The following is a 27,529-nucleotide window of genomic DNA, read 5'->3' as shown; positions in this document are numbered from 1 at the left end:
CTGCCTCCAGAAGTTTGCACTCGGAAGATGAGTCTCATTCCCAGGCATTTCCCATGTGGTGAAAGTCGGGGCCTTCCGTTCACAGTCCATGACCTACACAAGTGGAATTCGTTCTATACCCTGTTCATCCATCTCAGTTTCCCTCCACTGCAGTCACAAGTATAATTCGGGTTTACTTTATGATCTCAGCTAACACAACGCAAAAACCACCCTTTCTTGAAAGCCTTCGGGTGGATGGACAGCAGCTACAGTCCCAGAGATGATGAGAAAGAATAAGAATTGTAAATTGTTATCTCAGATGTACAGAGTGATTCTTAGATTGTAACTCAATCATGATAAACTCAATATATTTATATTAGTTTCACTAGTATTACAGGATTTAAAATTGTCCAGTAACGGTAGTTAGCATTAACTGATGGAAATACCCACATTTTCATAAACTAATACAGAAAAGGAATCAATGAATATGCTAAGAAGCCAAGGAAAGAACTTTACTACATAGGGCAAGAAATGCTAACCACTAAGGGCATGGAATGGCATTGGAAATTGAGTTAGGAGAGTTTAATCAAGGTATTTAAATGCATTCTACAATAGAGTACAACTTACCCTGTCTATTTAAGTCTGATTCAATATAATAATGATGGACTTTTATTATAGGATGGCTATTCAGTGATGTCTAAGAAATGATTGTAGACAAATTATCTCCATGACATGCTACAAAAGTCATATCCATAAATTAGTTTAAGATGCCAGTGCTAAGTAACTTAAGGTCTAGAAGACTTCAGTGCTCTCTGAACTCTTGTGTCTTGGAAATACATTTACAGAAGAGGAGATGGCCCTTTGCCACCACAGCATGATGAATTATTACACAATCATTATCCTTTGTATATGTCCTTTGTTTGAAAGTCTATAATGCTCTATTTATTCAATAATAATTTTGACACTACTTATGTGGCCATCAAGAACAAATTAATAAGATTCTAGCCCAATGTTAAAGATTTCACCAACTTCCATTTTTGGACTTAACTTGAAGAAAGCAAATAGAATTAATATAATTTTCCAATGAATTGCCACAGATATATAAAAAGCCAACTTGATCTTGGGGCTCATGATCAGTTCTTCTGATAGGTCTGTGTCATCTATAGAAAGTTGATCAGGGGCCCACTTTTCTGTTATGTAATCTTGCAATTATAAAGTAAGACTTCCAAGAGATTGAAAACTTGGCCGAGAATTGAATCATTTCTGCTTCCCATGTCAAAGCTCTCAGTTGAGTTATGTGCACTGACATTTGTACAGGATTTGTATAAAGATCAGTGATTGATGGAGGGCTGACAATGTGGGAACATTGGCAGCTTTGCTAAATAAGAACACAAAAGTTTAGGCACAAAAACTTAAGAGGAACTGGTAACAAAATGCAGTCCTTGATCTTAGATGAGAAGAAAGAGAGCCCAGCAAATGCAGTAACCAGACTTAGACGCAACTCTGGTCTCCACTCAGTCATCTAGTTTATATCTCAGAACACAAAGCGACAACTCCAATCAATGACCATGACCTTCTATGTGGTAGATTTCAGAAGAAAATGCATGTTCTATATTTTCAACATTTGATATTATAGTTTGCTAAGCTAAGTTTATTTCTTACTCCACATTCCATAGGCAGATGGTTCAGAAAATATAATCTACAAAAAAACAAGCAAACAAAAATATTCCTGTTAGCTAGTTAGTGTCAACCTCATTTTCATCAATCTACAGTCCCTGAAGAGGATCGTTCTGATCTCTAGTATTTTAGCATAAAATTTTTCTATGATATGAAAAGGTTTTTAAAGGCATAATAGAAGCAAGTCATTTAAATAGAGCAATTATCTTACCAAAGAAAACTTGATTGCCTGTATGGGACACTTGTAAACATGAAAGTAATTCTAATTACATCCCATATAAAGAGAGATGCTCAATTTCAGACTTCTTGGTGTGGAGTGTGGTAGTCTACCATGCGTCAGGAATTCTTAAAATGATCATGGTTCACCCAAGGAAAGCCATGTTTTCATGAGTCTCTTAACAATTGTATCCATTCATCTGCCTTTATGCCATTCTCTGAACTTTGATGTAGAAGGGAACCTTTGAGTTGAATTTGTCTCATACCTACCAACTCATTTTCAGGTGTGATTTAAGAGACCCAGAAAAGTCTAGTGATAATAAGGAATGTGCATCCTTCGGATGAATGGCTCACAAATGATTGAATCTACTGTTCTGGGGACCACTGTCCATCTATGTGGCTCTCACTGTGCCATTTGACCCATTATCCAGGTTGGTGCTCTGTCTAGTTGTAGGAATACTATGCCCTCAATAGCTATCTGAACTCTTGTACCTGCTTCTCTGGGTGGTCCAGGGCCTATATATAATATCCTGGACTAGCTTTCTTTGGTCTAGCTTTCTGAACTAAAGCTAAGATCTGTTGAAAGAAAACTGAAAAAAAAAAAAAGCCAAATTCATGAACCATACATCTTCATCCTAATGTAAGAAATTTTAAGAATTATTCAGCTTAAGTATGTTCTGTGATGTTTACCCTTAAGAAATATATTACATGTCTTGTCAGGGATCTATGGAATACTAAAAGATCTATGCCACAATTTACTCATAGAAACCAAATTGAACAGATTTTAAAGATATATGATATATCAATGTTAGGTAGGGTCTCATTAAAATATTACTATGAGACAAACCTGAAAACCAATAATACTCATCAATATTTACATAATTTTTGTTGTTTTCTAATATTAGAGGCTGGAGAGATTGCCTAGAGGCTAGGCGTATGTACTGCCAAGAGTCTGTCTTCCAAAGGACTTGAGTTTGATTTATAGCACCCAAATAAGGCAGTCACAACCTTCTTTAACTCCACCTCCTGGGTACCTGACATGCTTTTCTGGACTCTTCAGTCACCTGCACTCAGGTGCAAAAATCCACACAAAAGTTTACAGATATAGTAAACCTAAGATAATAAAAATCAATCTTAAAAAATACTGTACCAAAATGTGAACTGTGAGAAGAAAGGGTTAAATAAAGCCAGAATACTTTGTTTACATAATTAAAAGAAGTGCATTTTAAAGAGCCCACAGAACGAACGGGAACACATCAGTTAAAATTCCCGACAGTAATTTTTACACATATGCACTTCTGAGTTTTCAACAGTCCAATAACAATTTATGGTGCTAATAAGAAATTGGATTTTCAGAAATTAATATACTTTCCCTCCATGAAGCATCATCCTGTACAAAGTTACACAACATGAAATTTTTCCATTTTTCACACTTGTTCCTGTGTCAGGGAAGACTGGGAACCTCATATCTATCATTTCTGTTGATGCTGCCTGGTTCCAGACCACCTTGAACACTGAGATGATTTTCAAATTCTGACTATGCTTCTTTTGTTTTTGTTTGTTTGTTTGTTTGTTTGTTGTTTGTTTGTTTGTTTGTTTTGAAACAGAGTCTTGCTACATAGCCCTGCCTGGTCTGAACTAACTATGCATGCATTTCTGCCTGGTCTCAAACTTGCTACAACCCTCTTGCTTCCATTTATGCAATAAGATGACAGTTGTGTGTGACCACTCCCGAACCCTAAGCTCATTCAATGCTATCATACTCTACTGAGGTTTTCCTGACACCCTTCTTTTTGTACCCAGTTATCCAATGGTCTTTGTGTTCCTGTCAGTCTCTAGCTATAAAGCTTACTTTGTTTTGCTATTCTATCCCAAGGACCTTGAACATCTTAGCTGGATGAAATCCCTCCATGTCTACTCACAGCCTACCCAACATGACAAATATGAGGTTGCTCATTTGACTTGACTAATATTCCTCATCAGACATCACTTTATTGACTGCCTCCCACAATGCAATTAAAAGGAAGAAATTTCAGAGTTAAGCTTTGTTTTGATTAATTTGCTCTACATAGCACATGGCGATGAGGAGGCAGTCAAGGATTTAATATTTAGTCTTTACTGCTGGGTTCACAATAACAATATTTTAATAGAAAATGAAACCATGCAGGCAGGTTTTTTTGTTCTTGTTGTTTTTTTTTTAACAGAGAAGACTTAAAAGAATTACAATGACATTCTCAAAAAGACAAGGATATGGTGATTGAATAGAAGGAGACTTTACAGTTTTATATGTTGATGGCTCCTTTGGCTGGTGGGCACAGGAATGAAGAAATTGTCTTACCACCTCATATCACTATAACCATGTTTTGTGGCAGCCTAAATTCCAAGGCAAAACTGTAAAAGGTCCCCAAAATGTGTGTAGCCCATATCATGTGTGTGATAAATAAGATTTCATATTTAGAGTTCTACCTAAAGAGTCCAGTCATGAAACAATATCCATGCAATAAGGAGTGTATCGATCAATCGATCTATGTTGAAAGGCATGGGAGGCTTGAAGTGTAGGAAGGTAGCTTGGTGTGCAGGGCCCTCACTACACATGGATATACACTTATTTCAGATCTCTACCACCCAATATAAAAACCAAGCACAGAATTGCACATCTGTAACCTTAGAACTAGGGAGACAGACAGATGGGTCCAGGAGGCTTGCTGACTAACCTGTCTAGTCCAATCAGTTTACTTCAGGATCAGTGAGTCCCCATCTCAAAAACAATAAGGTAAATAGCAACAAAGGACAATCAAGACTGACCACACACACACACACACACACACACACACACAGAGAGAGAGAGAGAGAGAGAGAGAGAGACAGAGAGAGACAGAGAGAGACAGAGACAGAGACAGAGAGAGACAGAGAGACAGAGAGCAATACCTATATAACAAGGTGACTTTGGAACAGACCAACAAAGACCTGAGTATATAAATCTATACAGCATTACAGAAAGAAGAACCAATGTGAGCGAATGCTCATAGAGGGAAGATGGCATGGGATTAGAAGATTAAAGGAACCAAATGTCCCAGTTTCATTTCTATTTCTGTGATAAAGCACCACTAAAGAAAGCACCTTAAGAGCGAAAGGGGTGTATTTCACCTTACAATTCTCAGCTACAGCCCATCATTTTAAGTAAGTCAAGCCAGAACTCAAAGTAGCTAGTTACATCTGGTCAAGAGTACAGAGAGATTGAATGTGTGCACTTTCAATTGTTTGCTGGCTTGGGCTCAGCTCAATTTTCCATTCTCACACAGATCAGGATCATCTACCTAGGGCACGATGCCACCCATAATGGGCTACGTCTTTCATCACCAAGAAATGTAATCACAACAATCCTTTACAGATATGCATAACCTGACTTGTATAATTCCTCATTCAGGTTCTCTTCACTTATCTAGGTTGTACTTGAATAGTTGACAGTTAGTTTACACAGTAATCATTGCCCTAAGGAGACCAAGTAGAGCATCTGAAGCAAGCCACTGAGGATTAGAGTGTCAGGATTCCAGGTTGAAGTGAGATAGAAGAGTTGATCATACCAAGACTTACAGTAGGAAAAATTCTGGATTGCATTCCAAGTGCCATCATTAAGGACAAAGAAGTGGCTTTGAAGAAAGGAACGATGTTATTAGATGTCCACTTTAATTCCCAGTAGATTCTGGTTTATTTTTGTGGTACTAGAGAATCAAACCCAGGACTTTTCACAAGCTTGGCAAGTGATCTATCGCTAAGTTACGTCTACAGCTCTTTAGATGTTCTCTTTGAAAGGACACATCTAGCTGCTGTGAGAGTGAAGTCCATGTTGACTCAAAAGATTTGATTCAAAACTCATTAAAGGATGGAATAATTATTAGTTAAATCACACAAAGTGGGATGAAAACACACACGAAGTGTGAGTTTGACTTCAGTTGGGAGTGTTTTCATTTTGAGATACCCACAAGGAGCCTAGCAAGGAGGTTTATGGCTGAGTCCAGGGGGAGCTTGAAAAGCTTGGAGCCAAAGCTAAGTTTAACCTACCTGAGGAAAATCTTATGAGCTATGAAATTGGCGATGAGTGGAGACACAGAAGTTAAGACAAACACCTTCTTTTTCAGCCTTAGAATATAGGCCACAGATAGAAGTTAGAAAGTTTGGCAAGCTATAAAAAAGGACCCCATCAAGACACTTTTCACCTTCTTGGTAGAGTCATGAAGATCAAGTCCTGCTTGCATGTCACTGTAGCTCCTATGCCAAGCCCCTCCTAGTCCTCCTCTATGAGCTTTGGAAATTGAGCCCCTACCATTTCTTAGTTGATTAGTCAGTTTCTTAAGTGCCTACCATCTCCACATTGTTCCTTCTGGAGTCCATGTCTATGAATATTGACACAGTCAAATGTCTTGCCTCCTTAGAAGTCTTCTGTGTCCACTGCCTGTGTGTGAAGCCCAGTGCTCTGCATGTACTCTTCAAAGCCTTATCTGTTAATGCCCCAATTCTTTCTCTACCTCAAGCTAGATCATCGTGACCCCTGAACCCTCATAAGCTGTCTTTCCTGTGATACCCCTGGAATTTAATTCGTCTTTTCGTATGCCTAAGAAAAACTTACACTTCGGTTCACTGAGTCACCGCTGCCCCACTCTCTGACATAATGCTTTTAATACTTTCTGCAGAAGACCTTGTGTTTTATACTATTGTAATCATTTTTTTGGCCTTAAATTACCTTCACATTTGTTCTCTGTCTTATTTCACTAAATAGACAGGAAGACCTTTGCAAACAGAGCTGCTAATGTGAAGAATTTGATAGGCCCTATCATACTACTAGCACTAAATTGGCAGTCATATCATTGTTGGCATAAAATAAATATTTTTAATACTTCTCAATGTGGAAAAAAGTCATATAAACTCTCTGATGTTCTCTTTAAAATGTTAACCTTACTTTTATTTCACAGAAAATATAGATAGGGAATAGATGGTAGATAGATAGATAGATAGATAGATAGATAGATAGATAGATAGATTTATTCTCCTCATTTACAAAATGTTGATAGGCAAGTATTAGAGGAAGAGGAAAGGTCAAAAAGAAAAGGAAAAAGCAGATAAGAAAAAAGTAATAATAAAAAGTGGAATTGACACATCTCTACTTTTTCTTTGTTTGTAAGCCTGATATGTTTCTGTGCCTGATCATATAGGTAATACCCTTGAGCTTTACTTGATAAGGTTAAAAAATTTCTATGTTATTCTAGGGTAGTTCAGACAATATGTCTTAAGTTTTTATTTTTTCATTTCTTTTCCAGCACAGTATAAGCTTCTCTGGGGAATGAGCTATAAAACAAAGATCTGGTACTATCTGTCTCTTCTATTTCAGGGAACTACAAATTATGTGCTTTGAGACAGGAGGAAGTGAAACATTGATTGTATATAGTATTCAATCGCTAAGAAGGTATTCTCATTAACACCATAATCAACACAGTACTTTTATTGGAACATGTTTCAAAATCAGATTTTTTTTTATTGTTTGACAAATGTAATTTATTCTCTAATGGATTTCAAGCCACAGGCATAATTTGTGTTTTCTGTACACCAGACAATTACACACAGGAACTCAGGAAATGCCAATAGTAGCTTAAACATTAGCTATCAATGGATTGATTGAGAGGAAGAATAATGCCCATTTCCAACACTCCTGGGTGTTAAGATAAAACACATTGGGAACAAGAGAATCAGCAATGTCCTGAAAAACCCCCTAACATGTTTGATATTTATACATAAGCCTCTCTTCTCACTCTACATTTTTGTTTAAGATGAAATAAATAATTCTAACTTGGCATAGAATTACTATATAAAACAGTTACTGGGTTTTTTTCTTTTAGCTCAAACTCTGCCAGGCACAGAACTGAGAGTTTTCCAATTTAAAAGTTTAATTTTCAAAATAGCATAAAAAGGTAACAGATTTTGTACTCAGATGCACATCAGTCACTGCAGGACTAGGCACATCCTCTTGTACCAAGGCTAGACAAGCTGGCCAGTCAGAGGCATGTGGTCCACAGACAGACAACAAAGTCTGGGCCTGCCCATGCCCCTGCCCCAGTTCTTGGGGAACCTTTATAAAGACCAAGCTGCACATTTATTAAATATGTGTAGGCAGAGGAGGAGCGAGGTCCAGTCCATGCTTGATCTTAGGTTGGTAGCTCAGTCTCTGGGAGCTTAGTTAGTTGATAATGTTGGTCTTCCTATTGAGTCCCTATCCTCTTCAGGTTCCTCAATCTTTTCCCCAACTCTTGGACAAGAGTCCCCAAGGTCCACCTAATATTTGGTTGTGGGTCTTTTCATTTGTTTCCATCAGCTGTTGAGTAGGGCCTCTCAGGGGACAGTTATGCTAGGATCCAGTCTGAAAGCATAACAGAGTATCATTAATACTGCCAGGGATTGGTTCTTCCCCATGGGATGGGTCTCAATTTGGGACAGTCAATGGTTGGCCATTCCCTCTTATCCCTTCTCTATCTTTGTCCCTGCACATCTTGTAGGTAGAACACATTTTTGGTGGAAGTTTTGGTGGGTGGGTTGCTGTCCTCCTTGCTCCACTGGGAATCCCGCCTGGCTGCATGAAGTGGCCACTTCAGGATCTATAAACCCCACGCTGAGAGTATCAGCTAGAGTCACCCCATAGCCACCTTGGGCCCTCTCCCTCATCCCAGGTCTCTGTCATGTCCTAGAGATGCACCCCTTCTGCCAACTCTCTCCCTTGTCCTCGCTATACCTGATCTCCCCACTCTGCTTCCTACTCTAGCCTCTCTCCCAAGCAGCACCCCCCAATCCAACTTCCAATGTCTATTCTATTTCCCCTTCTGAGAAAGATTTGACCTCCTTTGGGCCCCCTTTGTTATCTTTGTTCTTAGGGTCTGTGGATTGTAAGCGTGGCTATCCTGTACTTTATGGCTAATATCCACTTATATACCTTGCATGCCATTTTTGTCTGGTTTAACCAACTCAGGATAAATATTTTCTAGTTCTATCCATTTGCCTGTAAACTTCAGGATGTATTTGTGGTTAATAGCTGAGTATTAGCGGAGTATTCCATTTTGACAGTGAACCACATTTGCGTTATCCATTCTTCAGTTGAGTGACATCTAGGTTGTTTCCAGTTTCTGGCTATTATTAATAAAGCTGCTATTGACATAGTGAGCAAGTGTCCTTGTGGTGTGGTGTGGAATCTTTTTGGCATATTCACAGAAGAGGTATAGCTAGGTCTTGAGGTAGAATGATTCCCAATTTTCTGAGAAGATACCAAATTGATTTCTAGAGTAGTTAAACTATGTTGCCCTCCCACCAGCAATGTTGGAGTGTTGCCCGTGCTCCACATACTTGCCAGCATGTGCAGTCCCTTAAGTTTTTTTATCTTAGTCATTCAAATGGATGTGACGTTGAATCTCAGAGATGTTTTGATAGTCCTCCTTTGCACAAAGGATAGATGTACTGAACAAGAAATTAGGGAAACAACACCTGTTACAATAGCCACAAATAATATAAAATATCTTGATGTAACTCTAACCAAGCAAGTGAAAGATGTGTATGACAAAAACATCAAGTTTCTGAAGAAAAAAATTGAAGAAGATATCAGAAGATGGAAAGACCTCCAATGCTCACAGATCTGTAAGATTAACAGTGAAAATGGCCATCTTACCAAAAGCAATCTTCAGTTCAGTGCAATTCTCATTGAAATTCCAACACAATTCTTTACAGGCCTTGAAAGAACAATTCTCAACTTCATATGGAAAAAAACCCTAAAATAATTCTGTACAATAAAAGAACTTCTAGAGGAATCACCATCCCTGACCTCAAGCTATACCATGGAGCAATACTGACAAAAACTGCATTGGTATAAAAACAAACAGGTTGATCAATGGAATTGAACCACAGACCCAGAAATAAACCCACATACCTGTGGACACTTGATTTTTGACAAAAAGGCAAAAACATACAATGGAAAAGGGAGAGCATCTTCAACAAATGGTAACTGGATGTCTCCATGTAGAAGGATGCAAATAGATCCATATTTATCACCCTGTGAAAAAGTCAAGTCCAAGTGGATGAGAGACCTCAATGTAAAACTACATACACTACATCTAATAGAACAGAAAGTTGGAAATAGCCTTGAAACTGTTGGTACAGGAGACAACTTCCTGAACAGAACACCAATGGCTCAGGCAGAAAGAACAGCAATTAATAAATGGGACCTCATGAAACTGAAAACTTTCTGTAAGTCAAAGGACACCACCAACAGGAAAAAAGGAGAAAAGTGGCAACCTATAGAATGGGAAAAGATCTTCACCAACCCTACACCCAACAGAAGGCAAATACCCAAAATTTATAAAGAATTCTAGAAGTTAGACAATGACCACCCGAATAACCCAATTTTTAAAATGTGATATAGAGTTAAACAGAGAATTCCCAACAGAAGAATCTCTAATGGCTAAGAAATCTTTAAAGGACTGTTCAATTCATTAGTCATCAGGGAAAAGTAAATCAAAACACTAAAAAATTTATGTTTCAAGCTAAACCATGTTTTAGTGAAATTGTTTCCACTCAATTCATAGGCATATTTTCATGTAACAATGATTTTCTATGTCATACGCTTTCCTTGGAATTGAAGAAAATCTTTCTATGACCATCAGGATATATAAAGGAGGAATCAGCTAGCATATGTTGGTATATTATATTAGTCTTACTGATGCTTTTATTGGCACAGTTCTCTATTCTCATGAGTCCTGGTAAGATGTCTGTCTTTCTGAACAGTAGGTGTTAAGAAAAGTCTTGGTCTATCACCAAACCAAATTCACAAAAAATGTAAAAAAGTAAGAAGTGAAAATTCTCCAAAATAAAGCCAATATGGAGGGCCTTCCTTGAACATTGGGTACCAGTCATTTTTATATTTATAGTCACCAGAAACAGAACACTTAAACATGGGACTCAATTAATTTACCTGAGTTGAGTTTGTTCACTTGTTTGCTTGCTTGCTTGTTTGGGGATTCTGGTTTCTATGTTTTCTGTTTGTTTATGGGAATTTTCTTTTGTGTGATTGTGATTTTGGGGGGTTGTATTATGGTTTGTTTGCATGTTTGATTGGAGGTCTGTAGTTTGTGTATTTGTCTGGGAGCCCTGGTTTGGCTTGGTCTTCACGTTACCAAGGAACATTCTCTTCAAGTACATATATCATTTATTGTATACATGAGAAAGGATACTTTGATTCCACTAAATACTCTAGCTAATAATCTGAAGAACACATGAGCAATGTTTGGGACCAAAATATAAGTAGGAGTATATAATATTAGTATATAGTATAAGTATATAATGAGTATATTAATATACAATGAGTATATATTAGTATATAATATGGGTAAATGAGCAAGCATATGAGTATATCAGTAAGTATAGAATGAGTATGTAGTAGAGTATATATTGGAGCATGTAATGAATAGATGAGTTTGTAATGCATATGAGGATATGTGTATATAAGACTTCATAGACAAATCCCGAGGAATTAACTGCTATGACATCAATCATCTACCCCGAAAGGTATGATATGGTGTGATAGGATTAACCTTTGGTCTCTGGTGGTTTGCCTACTTCTACACATCATTATTAATACATTAGGCCACAATATTTAGGATTTAACCATCCTTTTCAAGACAATAGTAATGTGTTTTATCCTCATCCAATTCATATAAATATTGTTAGATAATTATCTACCATTCTTTCTTCACAAAAGACCACATCTCTATGGGAAATGATGAATCTTCACTGACAGGTAGGAACACCCTGTGGCTAAAGAACTGAGAAGCCGCCGAGTAGGGGCTTTAAATTTTTTCTGTTAAAATATTTAAGACTGACTGAGCTGGAAAACTTCCCAGGGAGAAAATATTTAGTAATGATATAGAAATCTTTAAAACTGTCGATATTGGGCTATTTTAAAGACCCTTCCCTTTGTGTGCCTCTCGCTGCAGCCATCGGATTTCTAAATGTCGGTTTGAACCCTCTGGTCAAACCCTGTTTCAGGAAATCTACTTATGGCACAGCAGGCCTTAAGGACACCATTAAACTGACATCTGCTCCCAGACACACAACCCTTAAACAGCCTGAAAGCATATAAGGTTCCATCCCAGCATAAGAGAAATAAAGACAGCAGCAATAAAACATGGGGTAAAAAATACTTCGGTAAAATTTTAATTTAAATGTAGACAGGTGTATGAGTGCATGCTCTCCCATGTGAGTATGTGCGCTCTCTCTCTCTCTCTCTCTCTCTCTCTCTCTCTCTCTCTCTCTCTCTCTCTCTCCGCCCCGTTCAGATTTACTGCAGATTCACAGCACTGAGCACAGAGTTGAAATGCTGTAAGCTCAGTTCGTTAGTGACATGTGTTTTACATTATTTATAAAGAACTTCTTACACTCCTTTTGACAATGTGTTACCATCGAGGTCATATGCATCTGTGCAACCTTTAGCCTTAGACATGTTCTTGTCTTTCTACATAATCTCAAACAACACGTCGATTGTAAGCTAGAGATAGCTATCTAGGTATCGTTCAGTATACATCATCATCCTCAGCTAAAATCATTTCCAGGTACCTTGACTCAAAAAACACTCAGCATCCCCATCACCAAATACATTTAAAATTAAAGGAAAGTGGAATTACATCCACTGTCTCTATTTTTTTTAAATGTTTTTACAAAGTAGCAAATTGTTTCCACTCAGTAAAAATGATGGATTATTGTATAGTGCAAAAAAAATTAATGAGCAGATGGAATACCAACCCATTATTCATTAAAATATTGCACTGGGTTAATTCAGCAAATAAAAATGGAGAATGGAGCAGATGGCCATTTATAGTTCTCCTGATTTCTTAAGCTATTTCTTACAGCCAGAACTGCTCCTATATTTAACTTGAAATGCACAGTTCCTACCATATGCACAGTAAGCAAGCATTCATGTGACCTTGTAAACTTCTTGTGTGAAGCAGCAGTGATTTTCATGATTTACTTAAAGAAGGATCACACAATTACAGCCCAAGTTGCTCTTTCAGTCCCAGTATCCCAGCGATAGCGTAGACTTTCTAGACTTGGTAGATACTTGCCACTATTATCTGGTCTGAAGTAGGCTTAAGTAGGCACAGGGGTAAAATTGTACCAAAGGAAGTGATCAGCTTCGTTAAAAACCTCTGAAGTATGCCAAGCACACATAAAATTATTAGACTAGCTGGCATTTCTCTTAAGGCAACACTTTTCTTTTTATGAAACCTTAATTCTACAACTTAACACGTTTTAAGAATCTTGTTACTGGTGTAGAGCAATCAGAATGCTCATCTGTGAAAATAGAATCGAACACTGGGAACCTATTTTTGAAGTATACATTACAGCTCGATATACAGGCACCAGCTTTTTCCCTTCCAAGTCTGTGCATTTACCTCCAGAGCACATGGATACATGTGTTCAAAGAAGTGCTATTTAGCAAAAGTAAAGGCAGGAAGCAACCCACATCGGTTCAATGCAAGAATGTAAGAAATTATCCTCTATCGCGGCAACCTGGGCGATCACTGTGAGGTGGGCAGGAGCAGGATGGAGAGCTGTATAATTTCTGTATGGACTTCAGAGGCTGCAGTGCACTCTGTAAGGATGGAAATCAGCAAAGGGCTTGCTTTGGAGGACGACGAGGACAATGAGTGGAAGAAGGGGCTCTCTGACTACAGTCATTTCTAAGGGACTCGTTCTTGAACTGCTTCTTATAAAAAATATGCAGAGCTCTACAGTCAGCATTTACGAATTTCTCAGTGAGCCAACCGTGCTTTCATTATTGACTGTCTCAGAAAATAAACAAACACCCTAAAAATAGTCCTTCATATTTGTTTCACATACAGTCCTGAAAATTAGTATGTGATTACGTTACCTTATAGTTAACAATGTGCATCCCAATAAATATATGTCAACATATGTTTCTTATAGACCTTCCTCCAACCTCCATGTGCAAATAAAGTCCTTGGTAGCTTCCCACTGATCATTCCCCTAGCATAGAAGATGTATTTATATGTGCTGATTCTCCTAACATCATTCTCTGTCCCCCTCCTGTGTTAAAAGTACCCGAATTTAACCTGTGGGACCCCTTCCCACAGTTCTCTGTGTGGTTTGTTCCCAGTGATTACTCTCAGCTCTGTTGGTGAGATCTTAATAGCTTAGGTGGTATTGTTCCTAGGATGACAGAATGGGCTGCCTGAGACTAACTTACCCCCTCCAATCAGCGTTTGCCCCTCCTGAAGCTTCTACCAAATGATGGAACCCTTTTGATGTTATACATCTTATTATGTCTCTTCTGGAGTTCATGACTGCTTTTCTCTAGGAGACTGTGGAAACAAGGGGTCACGTCTTGTTTGCTATTACTTCATCTTAGCCTATCAGCACCAGCTAGGTGGTTTCAATAAAGCCTCTTAATATTATTCATGTAGCTGGTGACCCTTTATTGATCATCTATATGTGCCAAGCGTATACAAAGGCACAGTAGTGTTGAATAAAACAACCTTCACACATATGAAGTGTCTCTTCTAGCAAGAGTGAAGGGACTGATTGGCAGTTTACAAATGCAAATAGAATAACTGCAGATATTCACAGGGACTGTAAGTCAGATCAGCAGAGAGATGGGATAGAATACCTACAGAAGGTGATGACTCCTTTGGTAATTCCCAAGGATGATTTACCCCTAGTTACAATTTGTAATATCTAGCAACATACCTTTAATTGGCATGGGGGGTGGGGTAAGAGGTGCGACAGACCATGTTGTAATATCTAAGACATCCCTTTCACATGAAGCATTATTCAACCCAAAGCATCAATGGTGTGAAGAAGACATTTTAGGGTGATCCATGTCAGCTTCTCTGAGGAAGTCCCACTGAGCTCACAAAAACTATTCTGTAAGCAAAAAATTATCTGTAAGCAAATCTGAAAGTCTTGAGGTTTGAGTTAGTTGGAGTTGTTGAAGAAAGCTAAGAGTAAAGGGGCTGAACTTAGCCAGTGTGAAGAATAAAAGCCTATGCATGGTGAGGCTAATCAGAAAATACAAACTATGTCATTGTGGGTCATAATAAAGGGTTAACATTTTATGCTAAGGACAAAGATTAACCATTAAAAGATAGCCACCAATCAAAGAGCATACATGGGCCGGACTCATATGTAGCAGATGTGCAGCTTGGCTTTCATGTGGGTCCTGAACAACTGGAATGGGGTCTCTCCCAAAAGCTGTTGCTTGTCTATGGGATATGTTCTACTAGCTTGGCTGCCTTGTCTGGCCTCAGTGAGAGAGGAAGTGCTTAGACTCGCAGAGACTTGAAGCATCAGGATGGAGGGAAACCCAGAGAGGCCCTCACTGACTCAGAGGAGAGGGCATGGGGGATGGAGGAAGGATTGTGGGAGGGAGTCATCGAGAGGGAGGCAGTGACATGTATAGAGGAGCATGTAACATGAATAAGTAAAAAATTAAAAGTTTTAAGCAAAGAAGAGAGAGATTCTATATCCTTCACTCTGTTGGTGGAGAACAACCTATAGAAGAACAAAAGTAGACACTACTGGGCCAGAGGATGGTAGGTGGGGTTCTAGAGACACAGGATACCCTGAACATATCCCTTCAGAATTGCCAAATGAGACACAAGAGTCCAATAAGCTGTGTATGTCAATGTCATTTTTTGATACAAGTAAGACCCGAGCAATATTCGTGATATAGTTATAAAAAAAGATTCATTGTTTTTTCAAAGGTCCAAATTTAACTGGGTTTCCTTTATTTTTATGTACAAAATTTGGCAGTGCTCTGCATTCATGAGTGGATGAATATGCACATATGCAAAGTGGTACATATTTAGGGAATGAACCAACCCGTTATGTTTCCCAAGTTCAAAAACAAAAGGCTCTGCATGAGTGGTTTCTATGTGTGGAAGACTGTGTATAAATATACATATCTTCATTATTTTTAGATAGATAATTTGCTAAAGTAATTGATCTATTTTGGCATTTATGCTTTCTATTACTTAAATGTCTCAAACTAGATTTGAAATATCCTTCTGATGATTCGCACACACACACACACACACAAACACACACAAATGTGTATTTTTTCTTATACATATTTTGTATTTTACATGTAGTATAATTACATATCTTACTATATACATAATTTGTATTTTATATGTAGCATATAGTATATAATATTTTACCAGATACATGTGTATCTTCCTGTTTTTTTAACTTTATCAATCTAACACCTAAATTCAAAATTCTCAGATAGGTTTTTTCCTCCAATTTTATTTTCATATGTAAAATTAATATTTATAAGCTTTGTAACTTCTTTCAAAATTTCTTTTAGAAAGGTGTTTGTTTGGATCCCATAGGTTCGATTTTTATCAATATCTGATTCTTACTAATTTCTTGCACTGTCACAAAAACCTTGTGTTTCATTCCCTGTAAACTTCAGGACAGTCTCAAACTTGATTGTCCCAAATTTGCTTCTTATTGTCTGGAATTAAAAACTGTTGAGTCCGGACCAGCAGGTATCTTTATCAAAGACCAATGTCAACACTTGACTTTCAGAGTAATATCTTTACAATCTGAGAAACATACAACATTTGGAACCTAAAGATGCCAGACAGATCTATGTGCATTCCTCCTAGCTGCAACTGTTAGAGGCAGAGAGAAATTTTTCTCTTGGGACAGAACATGGGATAAAACATAGAGTGGTGCTGTGAGTTGCCCTGCAGTTGTGATGTAACCAATACTATTCAGTAGATTGACAGGCTCCGTCCGTTTCTGCAACTTGGACCCAACAGTCGGGCCTATAATCCAAACATCTCATTGTCTCCTCGGTTATCCTAAGCTTAGGTTTTCTTACCAGGCCTATTGAATTGTCTCTTCCTCAGTCCAAATATTTTTTCTTTTTCTTTTTTTTGAGTCACTTTCTAAAACATTAACACAGGTAACTTCTATAGGCAGTGTTAGATGAGTGTGTGCCCTATCCTTCTCTTTCCTCAGCTCTCTGAGGACAGGCGCCTTTGGTGCCTCTTCTAATTGTTCTGGGCATTCCAGAGACATTCAAACAGTAGTTGTTGAAAAAAGTGATGCGGCAGCAGCTCTCTGCTCCCAAACCCCGTGGGAGAGAGACCCCACCGCCTGATCAGGTGGGCACTCCTGAGGCTGCAGAGCGGAGGAGACCACCAACACTGCCCACCCCTGCCCACATCCCTGGCCCAAGAGGCAACTGTATAAGGCCTCTGGGTTCCCGTAGGGGAGGGCCCGGGAGCGGCAGGACCCCTGCGCCTGAGACACTGCCGGAACCTGAAGGAAACAGACCGGATAAACAGTTCTCTGCACCCAAATCCCGTGGGAGGGAGAGCTGAACCTTCAGAGAGGCGGACACGCCTGGGAAACCAGAAGAGACTGCACTCTGTGCACATCCAGGCGCCAGAGGAAAACACCAAACGCCATCTGGAACCCTGGTGCACGGAGGCTCCCGGAAAGAGCGGCGCAGATTTTCCCGGTTGCTGCCACAGCGGAGAGGACTTAGGCAGTACCCCACGAGCAAACTTGAGCCTTGGAACCGCAGGTAGGACCAATTTTTCCCCTCCAAGAAACCTGCCTGGTGAACTCAAGACACAGGCCCACAGGAACAGCTGAAGACCTGTAGAGAGGAAAAACTACACGCCCGAAAGCAGAACACTCTGTCCCCATAACTGGCTGAAAGAAAACAGGAAAACAGGTCTACAGCACTCCTGACACACAGGTTATAGGACAGTCTAGCCACTGTCAGAAATAGCAGAACAAAGTAACACTAGAGATAATCTGATGGCGAGAGGCAAGCACAGGAACCCAAGCAACAGAAACCAAGACTACATGGCATCATCGGAGCCCAATTCTCCCACCAAAGCAAACACGGAATATCCAAACACACCAGAAAAGCAAGACCTAGTTTCAAAATCATATTTGATCATGATGCTGGAGGACTTCAAGAAAGACATAAAGAACTCCCTTAGAGAACAAGTAGAAGCCTACAGAGAGGAATCGCAAAAATCCCTGAAAGAATTCCAGGAAAACACAATCAAACAGTTGAAGGAATTAAAAATGGAAATAGAAGCAATCAAGAAAGAACACATGGAAACAACCCTGGACATAGAAAATCAAAAGAAAAGACAAGGAGCTGTAGATACAAGCTTCACCAACAGAATTCAAGAGATGGAAGAGAGAATCTCGGGAGCAGAAGATTCCATAGAAATCATTGACTCAACTGTCAAAGATAATGTAAAGCGGAAAAAGCTACTGGTCCAAAACATACAGGAAATCCAGGACTCAATGAGAAGATCAAACCTAAGGATAATAGGTATAGAAGAGAGTGAAGACTCCCAGCTCTAAGGACCAGTAAATATCTTCAACAAAATAATAGAAGAAAACTTCCCTAACCTAAAAAAAGAGATACCCATAGGCATACAAGAAGCCTAAAGAACTCCAAATAGTTTGGACCAGAAAAGAAACACCTCCCGTCACATAATTGTCAAAACACCAAACGCACAAAATAAAGAAAGAATATTAAAAGCAGTAAGGGAAAAAGGTCAAGTAACATATAAAGGCAGACCTATCAGAATCACACCAGACTTTTCGCCAGAAACTATGAAGGCCAGAAGATCCTGGACAGATGTCATACAGACCCTAAGAGAACACAAATGCCAGCCCAGGTTACTGTATCCTGCAAAACTCTCAATTAACATAGATGGAGAAACCAAGATATTCCATGACAAAACCAAATTTACACAATATCTTTCTACAAATCCAGCACTACAAAGGATAATAAAGGGTAAAGCCCAACATAAGGAGGCAAGCTATACCCTAGAAGCAAGAAACTAATCATCTTGGCAACAAAACAAAGAGAATGAAAGCACACAATCATAACCTCACTTCCAAATATGAATATAACGGGAAGAAATAATCACTATTCCTTAATATCTCTCAATATCAATGGCCTCAACTCCCCAATAAAAAGACATAGATTAACAAACTGGATACGCAACGAGGACCCTGCATTCTGCTGCCTACAGGAAACACACCTCAGAGACAAAGACAGACATTACCTCAGAGTGAAAGGCTGGAAAACAATTTTCCAAGCAAATGGTCAGAAGAAGCAAGCTGGAGTAGCCATTCTAATATCAAATAAAATCAATTTTCAACTAAAAGTCATCAAAAAAGATAAGGAAGGACACTTCATATTCATCAAAGGAAAAATCCACCAAGATGAAGTCTCAATCCTAATATCTATGCCCCAAATACAAGGGCACCTACATACGTAAAAGAAACCTTACTAAAGCTCAAAACACACATTGCACCTCACACAATAATAGTGGGAGATTTCAACACCCCACTCTCATCAATGGACAGATCATGGAAACAGAAATTAAACAAAGATGTAGACAGACTAAGAGAAGTCATGAGCCAAATGGACTTAACAGATATTTATAGAACATTCTACCCTAAAGCAAAAGGATATACCTTCTTCTCAGCTCCTCATGGTACTTTCTCCAAAATTGACCATATAATTGGTCAAAAAACGGGCCTCAACAGGTACAGAAAGATAGAAATAATCCCATGCGTGCTATCAGACCACCACGGCCTAAAACTGGTCTTCAATAACAATAAGGGAAGAATGCCCACATATACGTGGAAATTGAACAATGCTCTACTCAATGATAACCTGGTCAAGGAAGAAATAAAGAAAGAAATTAAAAACTTTTTAGAATTTAATGAAAATGAAGGTACAACATACCCAAACTTATGGGACACAATGAAAGCTGTGCTAAGAGGAAAACTCATAGCGCTGAGTGCCTGCAGAAAGAAACAGGAAAGAGCATATGTCAGCAGCTTGACAGTACACCTAAAAGCTCTAGAACAAAAAGAAGCAAATACACCCAGGAGGAGTAGAAGGCAGGAAATAATGAAACTCAGAGCTGAAATCAACCAAGTAGAAACAAAAAGGACCATAGAAAGAATCAACAGAACCAAAAGTTGGTTCTTTGAGAAAATCAACAAGATAGATAAACCCTTAGCCAGACTAACGAGAGGACACAGAGAGTGCGTCCAAATTAACAAAATCAGAAATGAAAAGGGAGACATAACTACAGATTCAGAGGAAATTCAAAAAATCATCAGATCTTACTATAAAAACCTATATTCAACAAAACTTGAAAATCTTCAGGAAATGGACAATTTCCTAGACAGATACCAGGTATCGAAGTTAAATCAGGAACAGATAAACCAGTTAAACAACCCCATAACTCCTAAGGAAATAGAAGCAGTCATTAAAGGTCTCCCAACAAAAAAGAGCCCAGGTCCAGACGGGTTTAGTGCAGAATTCTATCAAACCTTCATAGAAGACCTTATACCAATATTATCCAAACTATTCCACAAAATTGAAACAGATGGAGCCCTACCGAATTCCTTCTATGAAGCCACAATTACTCTTATACCTAAACCACACAAAGACCCAACAAAGAAAGAGAACTTCAGACCAATTTCCCTTATGAATATCGACGCAAAAATACTCAATAAAATTCTGGCAAACCGAATTCAAGAGCACATCAAAACAATCATCCACCATGATCCAGTAGGCTTTATCCCAGGCATGCAGGGATGGTTTAATATAAGGAAAACCATCAACGTGATCCATCATATAAACAAACTGAAAGAACAGAACCACATGATCATTTCATTAGATGCTGAGAAAGCATTTGACAAAATTCAACACCCCTTCATGATAAAAGTCCTGGAAAGAATAGGTATTCAAGGCCCATACCTAAACATAGTAAAAGCCATATACAGCAAACCAGTTGCTAACATTAAACTAAATGGAGAGAAACTTGAAGCAATCCCACTAAAATCAGGGACTAGACAAGGCTGCCCACTCTCTCCCTACTTATTCAATATAGTTCTTGAAGTTCTAGCCAGAGCAATCAGACAACAAAAGGAGATCAAGGGGATACAGATCAGAAAAGAAGAGGTCAAAATATCACTATTTGCAGACGACATGATAGTATATTTAAGTGATCCCAAAAGTTCCACCAGAGAACTACTAAAGCTGATAAACAACTTCAGCAAAGTGGCTGGGTATAAAATTAACTCAAATAAATCAGTTGCCTTCCTCTATACAAAAGAGAAACAAGCCAAGAAAGAAATTAGGGAAACGACACCCTTCATAATAGACCCAAATAATATAAAGTACCTCGGTGTGACTTTAACCAAGCAAGTAAAAGATCTGTACAATAAGAACTTCAAGACACTGAGGAAAGAAATTGAAGAAGACCTCAGAAGATGGAAAGATCTCCCATGCTCATGGATTGGCAGGATTAATATAGTAAAAATGGCCATTTTACCAAAAGCAATCTACAGATTCAATGCAATCCCCATCAAAATACCAATCCAATTCTTCAAAGAGTTAGACAGAACAATTTGCAAATTCATCTGGAATAACAAAAAACCCAGGATAGCTAAAGCTATCCTCAACAATAAGAGGACTTCAGGGGGAATCACTATCCCTGAACTCAAGCAGTATTACAGAGCAATAGTGATAAAAACTGCATGGTATTGGTACAGAGACAGACAGATAGACCAATGGAATAGAATTGAAGACCCAGAAATGAACCCACACACCTATGGTCACTTGATTTTTGACAAAGGAGCCAAAACCATCCAATGGAAAAAAGATAGCATTTTCAGCAAATGGTGCTGGTTCAACTGGAGGGCAACATGTAGAAGAATGCAGATCGATCCATGCTTATCACCCTGTACAAAGCTTAAGTCCAAGTGGATCAAGGACCTCCACATCAAACCAGACACACTCAAACTAATAGAAGAAAAACTAGGGAAGCATCTGGAACACATGGGCACTGGAAAAAATTTCCTGAACAAAACACCAATGGCTTATGCTCTAAGATCAAGAATCGACAAATGGGATCTCATAAAACTGCAAAGCTTCTGTAAGGCAAAGGACACTGTGGTTAGGACAAAACGGCAACCAACAGATTGGGAAAAGATCTTTACCAATCCTATAACAGATAGAGGCCTTATATCCAAAATATACAAAGAACTCAAGAAGTTAGACCGCAGGGAAACAAATAACCCTATTAAAAAATGGGGTTCAGAGCTAAACAAAGAATTCACAGCTGAGGAATGCCGAATGGCTGAGAAACACCTAAAGAAATGTTCAACATCTTTAGTCATAAGGGAAATGCAAATCAAAACAACCCTGAGATTTCACCTCACACCAGTGAGAATGGCTAAGATCAAAAACTCAGGTGACAGCAGATGCTGGCGAGGATGTGGAGAAAGAGGAACACTCCTCCATTGTTGGTGGGATTGCAGACTGGTAAAACCATTCTGGAAATCAGTCTGGAGGTTCCTCAGAAAATTGGACATTGAACTGCCTGAGGATCCAGCCATACCTCTCTTGGGCATATACCCAAAAGATGCCTCAACATATAAAAGAGACACGTGCTCCACTATGTTCATCGCAGCCTTATTTATAATAGCCAGAAACTGGAAAGAACCCAGATGCCCTTCAACAGAGGAATGGATACAGAAAATGTGGTACATCTACACAATGGAATATTACTCAGCTATCAAAAACAACGAGTTTATGAAATTCGTAGGCAAATGGTTGGAACTGGAAAATATCATCCTGAGTGAGCTAACCCACTCACAGAAAGACATACATGGTATGCACTCATTGGTAAGTGGCTATTAGCCCAAATGCTTGAATTACCCTAGATCCCTAGAACAAAGGAAACTCAAGACGGATGATCAAAATGTGAATGCTTCACTCCTTCTTTAAATGAGGAAAAAGAATACCCTTGGCAGGGAAGGGAGAGGCAAAGATTAAAACAGAGACTGAAGGAACACCCATTCAGAGCCTGCCCCACAGGTGGCCCATACATATACAGCCACCCAATTAGACAAGATGGATGAAGCAAGAAGTGCAGACCGACAGGAGCCGGATGTAGATCGCTCCTGAGAGACACAGCCAGAATACAGCAAATACAGAGGCGAATGCCAGCAGCAAACCACTGAACTGAGAATAGGTCCCCCGTTGAAGGAATCAGAGAAAGAACTGGAAGAGCTTGAAGGTGCTCGAGACCCCAAAAGTACAACAATGTCAAGCAACCAGAGCTTCCAGGGACTAAGCCACTACCTAAAGACTATACATGGACTGACCCTGGACTCTGTCCCCATAGGTAGCAATGAATATCCTAGTAAGAGCACCAGTGGAAGGGGAAGCCCTAGGTCCTGCTAAGACTGAACCCCCAGTGAACTAGACTATGCGGGGAGGGTGGCAATGGGGGGAGGTTTGAGAGGGGAACACCCATAAGGAAGGGGAGGGGGGAGGGTGATGTTTGTCCGGAAACCGGGAAAGGGAATAACACTTGAAATGTATATAAGAAATACTCAAGTTAATAAAAAAAAAAGAAAGAAAAATTAAAAAAAAAACTCTAAAAAAAAAAAAGAAAGAAAAAAGTGATGCTACTGAAAAGTGTGACTGAATGTCGTACTTTTAGCATTTGATACTTTTATAATCTAAGATTGGAAAATTTTCCTGAAATTAACTAGTCAAAAAGTTACATGAAAAAAACAGACCAAGCAATCCCCTATAGAGAGTCTGTTAATGGCACTTGATGAAACATTTCTAAACCACATCACTTTATTTTATTCTAGAGATATATTTGATTCTATGACCAATAAAAACTGAAATTTCTTTCATTTTGCTCTCCCTTCCTATGAGCTTGTTCAAATACATACCTCCAGTTTTATATCATTGTAGAAAAAAATTACTCAAATGTTATAAAAAGCTTAAAATAAAGAAACAAAGAACTGTGTGGATTAGTATGTATTCAAGCACAGGTGGATGACTGAAGTGTCTATCCTCTTTAAAAAAAAAACCCTTAAGTATATATGCAGGTGTACAAATATATTTAAACTACTATGCCAAAATTATTTACTTCACAGTATTTAATATAGAATCAGACTTGAAGACAGAGGTCAAAAGGAGTTCTCTTATGAAACAATTACCTGTAATTTTTAAAGGTTGAAATAAAAAATAATTAATGTGAAGGCCATTAGGGATTAGCAAGAAGTCTGTTTTCCTAGATCAGTTCCTCTTAATGTGTTGTCATAATCATGAAGCATAAAATATTTTAAAATGTAGTTACTACTGAGAACTCACCCAGAGGCTACAATCATTTCAGAAGAAAATCAAAGTGTTGAATAAAGTAGCAAACATGCATGACTTCACTACTTTATTCAGAGTGGGTTAGGGAAGATGAAAGTGATAACAGGATAGGCCGTGCCTAATCTTTCAGAAAATGTTGTACGAAATAGGATGGCTTGCATTCTTCATGAATGATTCTAGATATACACACATACACACACACACACACACACACACACACACACACACACACACAGAGAGAGAGAGAGAGAGAGAGAGAGAGAGAGAGAGAGAGAGAGAGGGTATGTGAAGATTCTTAATGAATAAGATTCATATAAGACAACATCTCAGAGGCAACTTAGAAGAATGTTTTCCCCCAGGGGAAAGAAGACAGTTTCTTAAGATAGTTCATAGGAAATGATCTTAATAAAAAGGAATGAAATCATTCACCTAAGAGAAAATTATCGATTCAAGCATGAGATAGCAGTCCACAATTATCCAAGGAAGTTGATACTCCCTGTCATGGAACTTACTAATGTAACATCATTCATACAATCCTGCCACAACACATGGGCATTCCAAGGGCTCCTAAGATTCTTCACACTCTAGCATCAATATCAGGTAACTTTCAACCAGGATCCAATTGTGGTCACTAAACGTTTTAACTGCAGATAAAAGGTAACAATTTCAGTACTTTCATTTAGGAAAAAACAAAACCCAAACCAACAAACAAAGCCCAACTACAACACTAAAATTTATTGACTTAGATGAATGACTTTTACCCTGATGACAGCTTTTGTTGGTGCATGTTTTCATTATCATTGCTGTTGATTTCTTCCTTTGTTTAAATAAATGGTATTACTGTTTTATGCTGTTATTTTAAAAGTACACAAGTACCAGGGGCCATCAGGTAGAAGCTGAAAACTAGCAGGTGATCTTTCTGAGATGGTTATGCCATGGCTTAAAAAAAATCTCCATTGGATTTGCTCCTTAAGGCAAGGCCAAGGATACATATATATATGTAGTGAGGTCATGTATATATATATATATATATATATATATATATATATATATATATATATATATATATATATATGTGTGTGTGTGTGTGTGTGTGTGTGTGTGTGTGTGTGTGTGTGTGTGTGTTAGCCCACCCTTTAAAACAGACTTCTGCAGAGTAACAATGATGTACTGTGTCATAGTGATGCCATATGGACAAATAGATGATTCCTTAATTCTTAATGATGATCCTATAAGAATTTCTAAAAGTATATTAGTTACTATTAAGCTCTTTTATAATAGGACTGCTATTAATTCCTCCCTGATGTCAAAACTGCACTGAGAATCTGCCAGGCTTCAAGTGTCATGAGATAATTGCTTCTGAGGTAGCAAGATGGCATCTGCAACTCAGAACAAATTCCAAGAGGTTGTGAAACAATTAACCAAAGGGAACTACTATAGGTGCAAGGGATTTACTATAGGTGCAAGGACAGAAGATAAAATATTGACTGGGTTTATCTATACAAAACTTCACTAATAACTTAGTGACAAGAGTTATAGTATTTAACGCTCCATGAATCTGTAGAGCTGGTTGACAGGTGATGAACATTTAGCCAGAAACTTCCTCGTAATGGATATGCATGTAAACATTCCAGGTTGTAAAACTTATTTTATTATGTGTTAACTTGTTGTGAACTTTTTACCATGTGATCATGTATTGTAAGTGTTAAGGACAAAGAGAGGAGACAGAACTGGAGAACGTTTTACACACCACTGGACTCAGGAATAACTTAGAAGTAAAGGCACTGGGAATAAGAGCGTTGCTGTGTCAGAGCAGGAGGAGAGAGCAAGATTAGAAGGAGAATGCAGAGTGGAATTATAAGACAATTTAAAAAATTAAGAGAGCAATATACAGAATACAAAAGAAAAGAGGGAGAATGAGAAAGTTGCAGAGAGAGCAGAAGGAGCAGGTAGGCTTTTCCTTGCCTTGGGACGGAACAGGTCCTTTCTTAATAATAGGCAGGCTTAGTCTTATTAAGGAAAAAAGCTTTCTTCTTACAAACTTGGTTTTAATTCATTTGGCAATAAAAGGGTAGAAGCTTTTATTTTCTCTATGCAATAAAAATAGGTGCTCACTTTTCATCCAGAATGAGTGAGTTCTTTCTGCACTGGCCTTTGGTCTTTGGTTCCATATACATATGTAAGTGTGGATGTGTGTGCATGTGCATGTGCATGTGCCTGTGCGTGTGTGTCTAAGTATATAATAATGAGATAGTATGAAATCTTGGCCCAACTTGTATTAATGGATATTTATGAATGTGTATGCATGAATTTGTATATAAATTTATGTGAGTTTACTCAATATTTGTTTGTGTAAAAGTTTTTCTTTCTGTTAGCATGACTCTCTTCTCCTGGTTCAACAGAGGTTTATTGCTTCCAACATCCCCCTAGCATAAGAAGTGAGAGGCATCTGGACAAGAGATAAAAAGCTCTAGCTATTCATCTATTACTTAATCACCTGCTGTCTTTTTTATTTTAAAAATTTATTGGTTATTTTATTTATTTATATTTCAAATGCTATCCCCCTTCCCAGTTAAACCACCTATTCCCTCCCCCATCTCCCTGTTTCTATGAGGGTACTCCTCTACCTGACTACCCACTTCTGCCTCAGAGCCCTAGCACTTCCCTACCCTGGGACTATGAACCTCCACAGGACCAAGGGGCTCCCCTTCCATTGATGCCAGATAAGGTAATCCTCTGCTACATGTGCAGCTGTAGCCATGTGTCCCTCCATGGTGGTTTAGTCCCTGGGGACATAAGGGGGTCTGGGTAGTTGATATTGTTGTTTTTCCTTTGGGGTTGCTAACCCCTTCAGCTCCTTCAGTCTTTCCCCTAACTTATTCCTTGGGGTCCCCATGCTTATTCCAATGGCTGTCTGTATACATCTGTATTGGTCATGCTCTGACACAGCCTCTCAGGAGACAGGTATACCAGGCTCCTGTCAGCAACCACTTCTTAGCATCAGCAATAGCATCTGAATTTGGTGTTTGCCATTGGGCTGGATCCATAGGTGGGGCAGTTTCTGGTCGACTATTTGTCCCTGCATTTCCTTTAGACAGGAGCAGTTCTGGATTAATATTTTTGAGATGGGTGGGTGGCCCCACCCCTCAACTGGGTCCATACCTAACCTCTGAATATGGTCTCTATGGGTTCTATCTCCCCTTTGTTGGGTATTTCAGCTAATGCCATCCCTGTTTGGTCCTGGGAACCTGCTGGGTCCCTGACATCTGGAACTTTCTAGTGGCTACCTCCTGTTCCTCATCCCTCACTGCTACAGAGTTCAGTTCAATTTCTGACCTGCTGTACTTCTCCCCT

At 38.7% G+C, this 27,529-nt stretch overlaps 1 protein-coding gene across 1 annotated transcript in view; it reads right to left on the bottom strand.

Moving 5' to 3' along the window:
- Nucleotides 1-27,529, bottom strand: part of Hs6st3 (heparan sulfate 6-O-sulfotransferase 3) — a 710,291-nt gene that overhangs the window by 213,743 nt on the left and 469,019 nt on the right.

The sequence above is a fragment of the Rattus norvegicus genome, chromosome 15 (assembly GCF_021556685.1).
Source record: "Rattus norvegicus strain SHRSP/BbbUtx chromosome 15, alternate assembly SHRSP_T2T, whole genome shotgun sequence".
Lineage (NCBI taxonomy): Eukaryota > Metazoa > Chordata > Mammalia > Rodentia > Muridae > Rattus > Rattus norvegicus.
Note: the sequence above shows the minus strand (reverse complement) of the source record. Positions and strands in the feature narration are given on the sequence as shown.